Here is a 14,992-nt window from a genome sequence, read left to right as displayed (position 1 = left end):
CAATCAAAGCTGATATCAGCTGCCCAATTTAAAGAAATATATTTTTTATATGTATTATATTATTTTGTTGTTGTTGTTGTTTTATTTTCCTGGACTTAGACAAATTCATAGATTTCACTAGGCAAATTAAATTTAACACCTTTAGGAATGGGTGTATAAATTTTTATAACTGTTATCCTTGTTCTCTCTGGAGAATGCCCCCCTATTTACAGTTTAGAAACTCCCTTGGCTGAAACAGATGAGTCTATGTATAAGTAGCCACTTCCATCCTCTGCGTTCCCTCCTTCAATCCTTAGGAAACCCTGGAGGTTCACACTGGGCAACAAGAGCAGTGACTGTAGTACAAAGATAGGCTGGCTTGGCACAGATTCCCCCACATCTAGCAGATCTTTGCTCTAGAAATGGTATAGGTTCAATGAATGGGCTTCAGAGCAGATGCCAGCATTCATTTCTGGCAGACAGAAGGAGACATGTGCCTTGTGAAAGAAGGCTCTTGCTAGGTTTCAAGGTATTAATGGATAAGCATTGGAAGAATGTGGCACAGGGACAGGCTTGCCTATCATCCATGAAGACTACTAGAAAAAGAAAAATCTCCTTGATGATTATGATAAAGATTATAAAGAAAATTGATGTGAATGCCCTTCCAGTACAGTTCTAGAACGCCAGAATCTGTCTGTCATAAGATACTGCCGTTAGTACAAAGAAATCTGGGGACCATATTTTACAGATAGGAAACATGAAAATATAAGCCATTTCAAAAAATCATTTAAGAACAATTTCCAGGTATGATTCTAAGTCACTTTTTTCAGGAGCTTATACAAACAAAGAAACAACCAGGACCAACTTTTGGTCTGTAACTAGTGAAAAATTAAGAAACAGCACTCATTGTTTACCTTCCTTTTCTTTGTTAATTGATATGGAAAAGGAAACTGGGGAAAAAAGCAAAAAAAAAAAAAAGACTTAAACTGAAGAACAATTCCTGACATGGCAGAAAAAGGTGATTTCAGCGGACCTGTGGCAGTCTGCACAAACCAAGGATCTTTCTCTCACCCTTCTCCAAAATAAAGTGAGACAGTATAATTTTGGGCAATTCACTCTTTGGTCAGCTGTATCCACCCCTTATTCTATACCACCTATGTCATGCCCGGGTCCTACACTTTGCAATACATTCCAATTAATCACCATCACTTTTCCTGTCTTTTGATGTATACACACAGACATCATTCCCTTCTTTTTCCTCTATCACAAGCAGAAAGTCCTCAGTAAGAAGTCACTTATTTCTGAGACAGGTGCCAGGAGCTAGAACTGTTATTATCCTAGGTGGGTATTATTGTCATATTGTGGAAGCAATTCAATATATAAATGTTAGACATCAGTCCTAAGTTACATATTTTAATTATTTTACAGTGACTAGAGACTGCTGCAGCTTTTTTTTTCTTTTTTTCTCATATGTACATGCATAGCCTTATGATATGATGAGGATGGGGACGAGGCTATTACTAGATGACACTGTAAGAATCTTTACCTCCCTAAAATCCTTAGCTCTGAGATGATTCTCATAGCTTTCATTGCCAAAAGCCTGAGGATGCATCTAATTTAGACAAGGGTTCTGTATTTCCAAATTATGGTTCGCTTTTTTTTTTCTGCTGGCTGTTTGACATTGTGTTGTTGTTCTTGTTGTTGTTGTTATTATTATTTACTTATTTATTTATTTTTATTATCATCATCATCATCATCATCATCATCATCATCATCATCATCTATAATTTAACGGCTCTCTTTTTATAGCCATGTTAAGCTCCCCACAGTCTAAGAAAATATGTTATTGACCATAGTTTACATCCATAATAATAAAAGAATTTATCATTTCAGCAATTTTATTTGCTATTTGTAAGGTTTTCTATCCTATCTACTCAGGCTTCATTTTGTTCTGAAGACCAAAGGGTACTTTAATATGCGGATGAATCACAGAAGCAAACTATCTGTCTACCCAAATTTTGTATTTAACAGGTAAAATCAATAAGGATTCTCTAGCAAAGGACAGGCTGTATCATTTCTGTTAGTACTGCATCCCTATGCTGAGTTCATGCCAACACATGAAAGTTATAAAACTATAATTTTAGGTGAGATTATAATTTCTCATTTCAGAATAGGAAAAATTTCTTGTTTCATTTTACCAGAATAATTATAGTGGTATTAATGAGTAGGAAACTATAACTGGTAAAATTTTCCCAGATTAAGAGGTTAACAGTTTGTCAAAGATACTGGGCCCTTTCCACACTTGTAGCAAGACCTTTTGGCTCCTGAACCAAATCCCAATGTCTTTCCCTTCCCTTCCCTTCCCTTCCCTTCCCTTCCCTTCCCTTCCCTTCCCTTCCCTTCCCTTCCCTTCCCTTCCCTTCCCTTCCCTTCCCTTCCCTTCCCTTCCCTTCCCTTCCCTTCCCTTCCCTTCCCTTCCCTTCCCTTCCCTTCCCTTCCCTTCCCTTCCCTTCCCTTCCCTTCCCTTCCCTTCCCTTCCCTTCCCTTCCCTTCCCTTCCCTTCCCTTCCCTTCCCTTCCCTTCCCTTCGTTGGATTATCTGACTTTTGATTAAAATATTATTGATTTGTTGGAGGTTCACAGTCAGATTTTCATCTGGCTTTATTCATTTAAATGAGGCATCTAATTTAGAAGCCTCTTTTCCTAAGATTTAACTCTAGTCATTAGAAAGAGATAGCACACTTCAGACTGTGATTCATCCTCCTTCTATCTTCTCCTTCCCACTTCTTGTTTCTTCCCAGATGTGACTTTTGAACTACTTTTGAGAATATGATATGAGGATGCGGTTTTACTGGAACACTGGTAATACTGAGTATTAATTATTAGAATCTAAAATATAGATGGCTGAATATTATTTGCATTTTAATTGTATTACAGATAATAGGGTATCTTTCCCATTGGACTAAACTGTTAGTAATTACCACAGTCACTTCTAATGAAGTTGATGAGATTTGAAAAGTGTATTTTCATTTCTTGTCTTTCAGTTTCTGGCTTGGACCTTCAAATGGTAAGGCATTCTGCTAGGAGAGTTTTCATGTCTGTCTTATGAGCTGTTGTGGGATGACTTTGCACTGAAGTTTTCAGTTCCTGCATCTGGTGGCACAAATGAAATGTTGTAAGTGGTTTTATTAATTTTTAATTTTTCATCTTGAGTTTTCATAATGTTAGGTAACACAATGGTAGTTTTAGCTCTCTGCTAATGTCAGAGATAACAGCCTGAGAGTTTCAGATTAGACACTTGGGAAAAAAATCCACTAGAAGGGCAGTGCAGCACTGGAATGGGCTACCCAGGAAGGTTGTGGAATGCCTTTGAAGATTTTCATGCCTTGGCTGGAAAAAGCCACAGCTGGCTTTTTCTAGTATTGGGCATAGCCCCATTCTGAGTAGGAATTGGCCTACATGCACTCCATAGACATCTCTCCTAACCAGCACTTCTATCATATTGTGATAATGCTGTAGCTCAGTAAAACAGAAAAGGTAAAAAGAGTCAGCTGCCATCACAAGGACTGTATATTAGGATAAGCATCCTGGAGAATTACAGGCTTTAGACTTCTTGATTTCAAGGAACTGCTCCATATCACACCAACATACAGTGCTAAAAAGGGATGGCGAGAAAGCTGATCAATCCTCATATGGAGGTGATAGAGTAGAGAGGTATATCACAAACCGTAGTCTCTCCATTTTCATGGCTTATTTTATCTGATAAGGAGTTGCACCATTGCTTGCACTGGGCTGCCTGCAAATTACACAGTTGTGTCCTTGTGACCTGAGTCAAACAGCGCAGCCTAGGCAGGAAAAACAAGGATCATGATCTAGAGATTGTTCAGGTGGTCTCTAAATCTCATATATCACTATATTACCATCAAAGGGTGGTTCATGGTCAGCCTTATATAACTGGCATGTATTAATGGAGTTCTAACTGATATACCTTTATTTTTTTCTAAATAAGTTCATTGTTTCCTCTTTGCCATAGGCAAATACATTATTCCCACTATACCTCAGCAGAACTGATAGAGTTAATACAGAGCACAGCACAGCGCTTCTGTTCTTGTATTTTCACATATCACTAATGCAAACAGACTCACCAACAAAACTATTTAAACTGCATGGTCTCCTCAAGTGTCTTTACCCTAGTAAATATTCCTTGATGCATTGAGATTCGTCAGTGAATGTAGGAAAAGAATCATTTCCTTTTTATATTCTCTCTAATGCTGATAAATCAAAAATGTTGATAGGTTAAACTTGAAATAATAGCCACATCCTACAGGAATCTGCAGCAAAGGAAATGGATGTTACTTTATGGAATGACTGTAAAAAATGAAGTGTTTAGGTAGAGATTAAAAAAACTCCTACAGATAGCATTCATCATATTTTTCTCTTAATAGGAATACTGTCATACTTGTGTATGCTAATACTATTTCTGCTGTTCAAATAAAACACTCCGTACAGGGATCAGTGTTTCAGGTAACAGTGAGCAAACTCAATGCTTTGCTGTGACATCTCTATTGTACTTTGCATTTTACCTCCTTTTTGATACAGATAAATTCCGTTACTGTGTTCTGCCTGCTTAAATGAAAGATACATTTTTCTTCAAGATTGGGCAGATCAGTGAGGGCCATAAAATATTAATGATGAAAGCTTGGGGAATTAGATGTGTCTGTGACTATAGGTTTATCTTGTTGGCAGAGCTTTCTCAGTGTAACCTATTTCTTTTGTGTGATCTCCATCAGAAATGATATACTGTAAAAAATATTATGTCTGTTCAGATTGAAATATATGCGTTTTTTCAGACCAGATAAAGGGCCTGAATTTTTTTATTTAATGATCTCAATTTATTTAACAGCTTTATAAATTTTGCAGCACAGTTTTGTTGTTCAAAAGCAGAGCTGTTTGCCAGTATGCCATGGAGCTAGAAGAATGGATAGAAGAATGGAGAAAGAAAATGATAGCTTCATTTGTAATCTTGTGCCGCGACAGGGAAAAGATACTTAACCAGTTAATTGCCATGGTGGTTACAATGTCTGCTTCAGGAGAAGCTGTTAAGAGACTTCTAACTTTTGACTAGTCCCTGTCATTTGGGGATTGAAGGGGAATGGAAGTGATCATACCCTCTTCCTTTCCAATATTTTTTTTTTTTTATCCCATGTGGTTGGGGCTTGCTTATGTTAAACTAAGTTGTATCAAAACTTCTTTCCCAAAGGCTGGAGGACTGAGTGAACCCTTTCTTTGGTGGAGGGATATTTTCTTTTATCTTCCTTCTTGCACTACCTCACACTTCTTGATTTATGTCTTTGTTAGTTAGCTGCTGTTAACATGGGTTAGTTAAATAGAAGCAGCTCTTGTGTTGAAGAGGCTGCCATTGTTTTCAAATTAATGTTAACCTGTGCAGGGTAGATTTTAATGAATTATCCAGATAGCGACATGCTTAAGAACGGGTATCCCGACCCTGCAATGAAGAACAGAAAGAATTACATAAGAACACGTGAGCAGCTCTAGTGCCGGCACGATCCACAGCAGACCGCTCCAGCGTGGTACACAAGGGGGTTTCCTGAACAGTGGGAACCTCAGGGGGAGCCAAGAGAGCTGCCAGGAGCCCGCGGCTAATGCGACAGCAGCTGACGAGACCTGGACAGGGCCAGGAGCAAGGGCGGCCAAGCCCCTCTGCACGTATAAAGCAAGCCCTTAGGGAGCACTAGCAACCAGGAGCACCACCCACAGGGCGGGCAAAGAGAGCATGGCACATCAGCAAGGGCCTGGCGCGGCAGTTTGCGTGGCAGTTCATGTGGAAGGGTGTGCAGGAAGGGCGCTGAAGCTCTGCCAGCTCGACCAGGGAGAAATGGTATCCATCTGACAGAAAGCCGTGGCCTCTCTAAGCTCTGCATCCACCATGACTGATGCAGCTTCCCAGACAGAGCTCCGGCAGGAACACGCTGCCATGCAGGTGTCAGGCTGCAGGGTGTGCCCTACCCTTACACCAGTACTGGATGGCAGCAGTGAGCACACCTGTGGGAGGTGCGCCCAGGGAGAGGAGCTCCTCCGCTTAGTGACAGAGCTCTGGGAGGAGATGAGTAGGCTGACAACTATCAGGGAGAGCAGGAGAGAGAGAGACTACTGGAATCACACCCTGCCTTCCCTGAGACAGGCCCAACAGGCAGACAGGATGCATGATACGGAGGATTCCCTATCATCTCTCCACCTGGCTGAACACAGTGACTTAAGGGATAGGGGGCAATGGCAACAAGTTCCTGCCTGGTGCAGCAGGCGCGTCTCCTCTGTGACTGCCCCAGCTTCCCAGGTGCCCTTGCATAATAGGCTCTGCAAGTGGAACCAAACAATGATGAGGACAATAGTTTATCTAGCTTGGAGGTGTCATCAAGGTTACGTTGGCCTATGCCCTGCATCAAAACTGCTTCCATAAAGAAAAAAACGGAGATCCTTGCCATAGGAGACTCCGTTCTGAAGGGAACAGAAGGCCCAATATGTAGACCAGACCCACTTCTTAGGGAAGTCTGCTGCCTCCCTGGGGCCCAGGTAAAAGATGTGAAAAGAAAACTTCCTACCCTGGTTATGGCCCTCAGATTATTACCCATTATTGCTTTTTCAGGTAGGCAGCAATGAAGTTACAACTAGAAGTCCGAGGGCAATCAAGAGAGTCTTCAGGGCCTTGGGATGACTGGTTAAGGGATCAGGAGCACAAGTAGTGTTCTCCTGTATTCTTCCAGTTGCAGGGAATGATGAGGGAAGACACAGGAAGAGCCAGCAGATCAATACCTGGCTCCGAGCCTGGTGTCACTGGCAGAATTTTTGGGTTTTTGACCATGGGTCAGTTTACACAACACCAGACCTGCTGGTGACCAACAGGGTACACCTGTCTCAAAGAGGGAAAAGGATTTTTGCACAGGAGTCAGCAGGGCTCATTGAAAGACTTTTAAACTAGATTGGAAGGGAGAAAGGGATAAAACTGGGCTCACTAGAGATAAGCCTGAGGGCGGCACACCAATGTTTGAGGGATGGTGTGCTAGTGAGGTCCTTCGGTCTGCCGTCTCAGTGGAGATAGGGGATGGAGATCCATGCGGCAGCAAAGATGCAAGGGTTATGGATGTGTTAGAAACCATGGAAGCGTCTGCGAATGGTCATTTAGAAATTAAGGCTTCTTCCCCCAAAAAGGTGGTAGGATCAGTAGCCCAACTGAAGTGCATCTACACCAATGCACGCAAGCATGGGCAACAAACAGGAGGAGCTGGAAGCCGTTTTGCAGCAGGAAAACTATAATATAGTTGCCATCACGGAAAGAGTGGCTGGAAAGCTGCCCAGTGGAAAAGGACCTGGGGGTATTGGTTGACAGCCAGCTGAATATGAGCCAGCAGTGTGCCCAGGTGGCCAAGAAGGCCAATAGCATTCTGGCTTGTATCAGAAATAGTGTGGCCAGCAGGACTAGGGAAGTGATGGTCCCCCTGTATGCGGCACTGGTGAGGTTGTGCCTCGAATACTATGTTCAGTTTTGGGCCCCTCACTACAAGAAGGACATTGAGGTGGTGGAGCGTATCCAAAGAAGGGCAATGAAGGTGGTGAAGGGTCTAGAGCACAAGTCTTATGAGGAGAGGCTGAGGGAGCTGGGGTTGTTTAGCCTGGAGAAAAGGAAGCTTATGGGAGACCTTATCGCTCTCTACAACTGCCTGAAAGGAGGGTGTAGCAAGGTGGTAGTTGGTCTCTTCTGCCAAGTAACAAGCAATAGGACAAGAGGAAATGGCCTCAAGCTGTGCTAGGAGAGGTCTAGATTGGATATTAGGAGAAATTTCTTCACTGAAAGGGTTGTCAAGCATTGGAACAGGCTGTCCAGGGAAGTGGTTCAGTTCCCATTCCTGGAAGTTTTTAAAAGACAAGTAGATGTGGTGCTTAGGGGCATGGTTTAGTGGTGGACTTGGCAGTGGTAGGTTTATGTTTGGACTTGATGATCTTAGAATCATAGAATCATTTAGGTTGGAAAAGACAGGTCTTTTGCAAACTAAACGATTCTATGATTCTATGAACAGGTCATGCTAGAAGTCCATGAAGGACAATAAGCTGTCTGTAGTAGTAGCCTGTGGCAATGTGGATTTTTACATCCTTGATAAGTTAATTGTATAGCACTAGGAAAATTTTGCATTTTTTCCTCCTTCTTGAATCATGCTGCTTGCCATGCATTTGTTATTTCCATGTTCTTTTGTTTACTACTGTGATGGGATTTTATCAACCTGCTTAAAATAAAATTTGGAGAAAATGGTTGTGCTTGTCATTGCGTCTCTAAAGACAGGAGTCATCTCACCTAACTTTAGTCATGTAAAAGTGGAATAAATGGAGACAGACAGTTTGCCTATTCAGAGTACCTTTCTTAAATAGTTATCTTACCTTATAATAAGTACCTATGTAAGTAGCTTAGATCACAGGACTAACATTTAGGTGACTAAAACCATAGGATGAATTCTTTCCGAATGGTTGAAATTCTTTCCGAATGGTTGAAAGCATTGCTGTTTCTGTTGACATTACTGTCAGCCAGCTTCAGGGTACTGCCTTCATGGCTCAGTGTGGGAGGTAGTGACACGGGAGTTAATTCTTGGTTTTATGCCTTGTCCAGACTTGATACTACATTGGTAACTCCAGTCTGTCTTTTTGATTATCCTATAAAAGACATTTCCCATCAAAACTCCTTGTTAAATTTATACTTCCACCAACAATGTGGACTTGAATCTCATGATATTCCAGTCTTAGACTACCTCAAATTCATTATCCAATATTGCCTCCTTTCTATCCATTTCTATAACTCCTTGGAAAGCAGCAATTTGACCGTCATCCAGTCCCTGAGGTATACCCAGGAGGTTCCAAAGTTGTGGCGGTCTCCAGGCTCCACACAAATTTTTCTTTTTGTCAGTAGCTTCCCACATGTGCTGATGCTGTTTCACTGAGAGTGTTTTCAAAAGTCAGGAGTGAGGAGTTTCTGGTGGGACATAAGCAGGACAGCCTGTTGCTCTACTGGAAATCCCATTCTTATGGAACATTTTTAACATTATACTTCCCATTCTTATGAGAACAACACTTTTCTTAAATGTTGGAAAAGAAATGTAAGTTTCAAGGAGACTTAATACTTTTTTAAAAGACACTGTAAAATTCCTCTTGAGGTGACCAAAAATGCTGTTGCACAGCACTGTTCTGTCCTGTGCCCAGTGTGCTTCACAGTTCAGACCTAAGGTGGCAGTAGTGAACGATAACGCTAGCCCATGGTGTCTAATTGGTATCATCTCTACCAAGCTCTCATTTTTTTACCTTGGTTTTTTTTGTCTATTAAAAAAAAAAAAAAAGAAAAAGAAAAAGTAGCTTGCTTTTACTCCAGAGTAAAATGAAATACCAAGTTATATGTTTCACAAACACAAGAAGAATTAAGCAGTTTACTATGTTATGTTAGCTTTTTGCATGGTGTTAAATGAAATCCCACGTTGCTCAGATTTTCTAATTACCAGTATGCTGCGTGGAGGAAGTCTTTCAGTAATTAACCTTTCAATTAATCAAAGTATTTCTGCTTCTCTCCATTGTCAACCTATTTTATGTTTTTCTTTCCTTTATTTTTTATCTTCTGCTTTGTGCTCTAGATCTCGCCTTTGAAATAATAAGATCAAGTCCCTGATTCACAGCTATCAAAATTTTGATCTACACTGTAGCATGACAGACAGAGCAGGGTAAAGCTTATTTTAATTCTAATAATTCTGAATTAAAATGTCACTTTTAGTATGATAGAAAAATAACTCCTGTGACCCATTTTTCTTGACTAAAATCATGTACACTCATAAAGATATTCTGCTTTTCATTCAACCTCAAAGGTTATTCATTTTAGAAATGTAGAACACTTTTTGTAAAGAGGTACATAATTGTTCCTTATATATACAATAGAGATTCATCAAACTGAAAACTGAGTTCACATATCACCTGCAGAGTTTCTCTTCATTTGCCACAATCTTCCCACTTCTTAATCTGCATTTCTTAGATAATAATTTTTGTCATTGTATTCTATAAAAATATGGAGCCATTTATAAACAAAGTACAGTACAAGCAGAAGGCTTACAAGCCAATATATGCAAATATGGAAGTATTGATGATTTTATGAAGTTTTCTAAGCATACAGAATAGATACCTGAGGTGAAAAACCTCAGAAATAATTATCTATTTTATAAAGTAGTAGAAAAGTGGAAACCATTTGATAAATGTAGTTTTCTGGAGCAAATAACAGTATAGACAATTTTTTTTCTCTCTCTTGTATCCACTTAAGCAAATATGATAATGTATTTCAACTCAACTACATGGCAGAGACTAAATGCTAAACGGTCAGCCTAAATGGTCTGCTAGTTGACCTGATGTTTTATCAATATCTCTGCTGAATTAATTAATCATTACCTTGTGTACGTATGTTCGCATATTTTTTCTTACAGTTATACATGCACTTAGAAAAGCCTACAAATGAACTTTTAAAGAGAGAGCATCCCATTGGGAAACAACATTGATCTGCTTCTAAGCATCGCAATATTAAGGGATTTACCAATGTGCAATTTTCAATGCATAGTTTTTTCATTCAAAGAAATTGCTTAGGCTATTTAGAAATTTTGGTTAAAAAACAGTGGTCAGCTTTAACATGGAGATCATAATTAACAAAATTTACGGGTCACAGTGGGACAACTGCCTCCCAGTTTACTTCTCAGCATGAGAAAATATGGCTTTAGTTTGGTGTCAATAAGAAGCAGCTGAAATCACAGCCAACCCTGCAGCTTCTCTTTTGGGAACAAAGTTATCCATTTGGTTGCACGTTTAGAATTATGAAAGAAATAATTAATTTACTTTCAGCAATGAAAGGCTGAAATTGTAATGCTGAAGAACACAGTACAGGAAAATTCAAAGAAGAAAAAAAGCCTTATCTTGCAATGTTAAAGAAGATTTTTCCCCCAAACCTATTTTTCCCACTCCTGTTTCCAAATTCTATTTTTTGTCTTTGACAGTGTCTTCAAGACTGATAAGCACTCTATGAAGATTACTGTAAATGTTCATACAAATCTACTTTATATCTACTTCAGTTAGTATTGCACTTTTCATGTTGCTTTATATGAATATTCTTTTGACTAAATTTAACAGATCCAGTACTATGCAAAATATGAATTTCAGAATTCAAACTGCAGCAAGAAATGTTTAGATACCTATCAGCTGGACAAAGAATCATTTTATGACATCTCAGGAAAATTATTACAAACATGATAAGAATGCTAAGTATTCCCAGGGAACAATTTTAATCAATTCAAAGACTGGAAATAAAAATCATTACAATTCCAAACAAAGAAAAATCTAAAAATAGGCTGTGTTAGATAAATTATTCATTGCAAATTATTTTCACAGCAATAGTTAGGAAGCAATTCATTTGTTGGTTCTACACCTTCTTAAAATTGGAACTGTTCTGTCATGAATCAGTCCCTTCCTTCCAGATTAGTTTACACCTTTCCTTTGGATATTTATATTCAACAGTGTAAAATGTTAAAATACAAGCTGAAACTAAGCAAAAACATAGGTGTCCTGTATTTTAATTTCACAGACTGCTGTTGTGGGTTTATTTAGCAGAGAAGTATGAATTAAAGTAGTGTTATATCCAAATATAGCTGAATAGCTTGTTGCTGCCCTAATTAAAACATCTTGTCAGCAAATACTTCAGGAATATCAATTTTAACCATACTGCTTTTGGTGGAATATTTCAGAGTGAATGGCATTTGTTCTTAAAATTTTTAAAAATAACAATGGTAGCTAACATATCTTTAGTATAATGAGCTATCTGGAAAAAATATTATCATAGAATTATAGAATCATAGAATGGTTTGGGTTGGAAGGGACTTTAAAGATCATCTAGTTCCAGCCCCCCTGCCATGTAGCATATACCTATAAGTCTGACTGTTTTTCTGCATCAGGAAAATATCTTTTACAAATTAACATTATGATTGTATTCAAATGTAATGAGAATATCACTGCTAACAGACCAGCAAAGGGGCTGTAGTGCTGCCTGTTCAAAAGAAGCTTTCAAATAACATCCCTGAAAATGTACTTACTGATGTGATGCACTAATCTGCAAACATTAGCTATGAAATCATGAGAATCAAAGGAACTGATGTAAAAAGATTAAGCTTTTATGTCAAAAGAGGCAATAATTTTATCTATTAATTTAATTATGCCATACAATGAGCAAATAAAGAATAATGCAATAAAGGTGATGGCAAATTTATGTGCAACAATGATATAAAATGCCTTCAAATATGATTATGCTGGTACAGAATAAATATAAAAGAAAGAAGCAACAGAAAAATTAAAAAGTAAAGAACATTAAAGAAAAACACTAATAAGGAATTATTATCGCAAAGAAATTTACTTAGGTGAACCAATTAAGCTTCAAAAAGGTCTTGGACATCTGCAGGTGGGAACATCTGCCTGAGCAGACATTCAGGGTCAGAGGAATGTAATCTCTATTATAAAATCTCTTTATTATCCTAATAATATGAAATATATTACTCTACAGAATGCAATAAGATAATATTGTATAGTTTGGTCTTAATTCAAAAAGCTTAAAAAAATACATTTACAGGTGACTCGGCAATCAAGTTGTTTCTTTTTAAGGTTTGCTTGTGGAAAACTATACTCCTCTCTATTTTGTAGCTTCAGCATGACCTGATAATCTAACTTCTTAGCTTAACTAATGTTAAATTGACACAGGCTGCCTGTAACTATCATTCATTACTAAACTACTATTCAACTTTTTATTTTATTCTATTCTATTTCTAATAGTTAATATATCCCTTTTCATAACTCCCTAATTGAAATTAAGTGGTAGGTTTGCAGTCACGCAGAATCAGGTTTACCTGTTTGTTCATAGTTTGCCTGTTAATGAACACTCTGTTCAAATGCTGGGTCTGAACAAAGATGAGGGTGGTTTTCTGGTTGTCCTTCCTAGCTGCCCACATAGGGTAGCCGTCCTTTTGGAAGGAGGATAACTTTGATCTTTTTCTGAGAGCAGCTGAGCATACTCACATGGCAGAAGGGCCTACAAGAAAGCTGAGGTGGTGGAGGGAGAGGCAGACAGAAATAACAGGGACCCCACAGCACTGATAGGGAGCAGGCACATAGACTGGTCTTGGAGGTGATGAGGGAGATTTTTTCCTGGGGAACCAAAGTAACTGTGCAAAGTCTGTTGCAAGCAGGAAACTACTAAAGGTTGCTAATCTGAGAGGTTTCATAGATGCAGAGGGTCTGGGAGTGTTTTTTTCCAAAGTCTTTTATTTCTATTCTGTCTTGGTTTGAGCATATTCTTGTCTAAAAATGTAACCGGCTTCGATTTCTGTTCTAATAAATCTAGCTGTAGGTGTTCAGAAACACCTTGGATGCCCCGGTATTAGCAGGTCTTGCAGTTTCATCCCAGGAGGTTATGAAGCAGGTGGGTGCTAGCCTAGGTAGCTGTACTGCTCCAGTGTAAACACTTGCTGAAAGTCGCAGTGAGGCATGCCTTTTTAAATTAGCATAAGGGATATCACTACACTAATTCTTTCAAAATACCCTCAAAATGTGAGCTTGGAAACTTAAATTTATCATTTTATTAGTCACTAAAAGTCATGGTCTTAATGGTGATAATGAATTTATGATGTATTGCCTACCTCTTGCTAGTTAATACACTCTACATGTGGTAACTACTTGTCCATCCATCCTGGAGGACGTAAGTAAATATTACCCCTGCCTTGCTATTAGTCTTACTACAGGTATTGGTTCTCAAACTACTAGATTAGCATGAGTTAAATACAGTCCCTAAATCATATATAGTTAAAGTTTACTGTTTATTTCTGTCTCTTAGAAGCACTTTCATGTCCAGTAGCTTGGCTTTTTGATTGTAAGCAGATTCAGCAAAAGACATTTTTATAGTTTCCTTACGTTTGCTTAGACAACACACTTGGAACACCATTGCTAGTAGTTCCTTCTCCTTCATTGTACTCCAGTTCTTAAAATCTCATTTGGCAGGATAAGTTTTATGTTAGTTAACCATTAGTTTCCAGGAAAGGTGTTATTATATAGAAAGTATTTTTTTAAAGAAATGTATGCGTTATATTTAATGGATATGGAAGATGTTCTTCTATACTGATTTTTTGGATAGAAAAAAAAAGAAATATATTTCTAATATCTAGTCCTTTTAAGTACTATATGATCCCTCTAATATCTTGTACAGCTCTATATGGTGCATGATCCCTCCAGAGTTATGTACAACTCTATAGTCTCGGATATTACCATCTTGAGTAGAACATGTTTAATTTATTAGACATAATTGTATGTACATACAAGTATGCATTACATTCATCCTATGAGCATTGTCTTTGAATCATTTTTGCTTTGATTTACATAGCACTACTGCTGAAAGTTCCTTTAAATAGTCACAACTGGACAATCTGGGTTTACATGTTTTTTTTCCTATGTGAAAATCACAGATTATAAGAAGCAGCATTTTTCTTCCTGCCATACTAGCTAAAACATGCTGAGATATATTTATATCCATAACGAATAGCACATTCATTTTACTGCTTAACTAGGCAATAAAAATGCACAACAACATTTAAAGAATAACTTATCATGCTGAATTCAATCATATTTTAGCAATGAGTCTCACTATTGTGCCTGTTGATACTTGTTTTGTACTTGGACTCTCTCCCACCATGAAGAAAATTGAGAATGTGGAAATAGGCATTGGATCAAAACAAAATGGAAGGATCTAACTATTTAAACTATTTACATTTTCGCACTTCTTTATAAGTCGTTGCACACTGTAAGCCAGTATAGAAACACAAACTACATTTTCATGTAGTTTAACAGAAACAACAAACGATAAAAAAGCACTATGTACTACTGAGCTACAGAACCTGAAA

The 14,992-nt window shown here is 38.3% G+C and overlaps 1 protein-coding gene across 5 annotated transcripts in view; it reads left to right on the top strand.

Annotated features, from left to right (window-relative positions):
* The window catches only part of MGAT4C (MGAT4 family member C), a 452,908-nt gene that overhangs the window by 407,865 nt on the left and 30,051 nt on the right, over nucleotides 1-14,992 (top strand). For 2 of the 5 annotated variants that reach the window (XM_009476625.2, XM_087766035.1), the window contains one exon: nucleotides 3,023-3,153. The exons of the other annotated variants lie outside the window; for them this stretch is intronic. The gene's annotated coding sequence lies outside the window, so the exon portion shown is untranslated. The remainder of the gene's footprint in view (nucleotides 1-3,022; nucleotides 3,154-14,992) is intronic. 5 annotated transcript variants of the gene reach the window in all.

This window comes from Nipponia nippon, unplaced genomic scaffold, assembly GCF_047370975.1.
Source record: "Nipponia nippon isolate SJK-2023a ecotype South Korea unplaced genomic scaffold, ASM4737097v1 scaffold_3, whole genome shotgun sequence".
Lineage (NCBI taxonomy): Eukaryota > Metazoa > Chordata > Aves > Pelecaniformes > Threskiornithidae > Nipponia > Nipponia nippon.
Note: the sequence above shows the minus strand (reverse complement) of the source record. Positions and strands in the feature narration are given on the sequence as shown.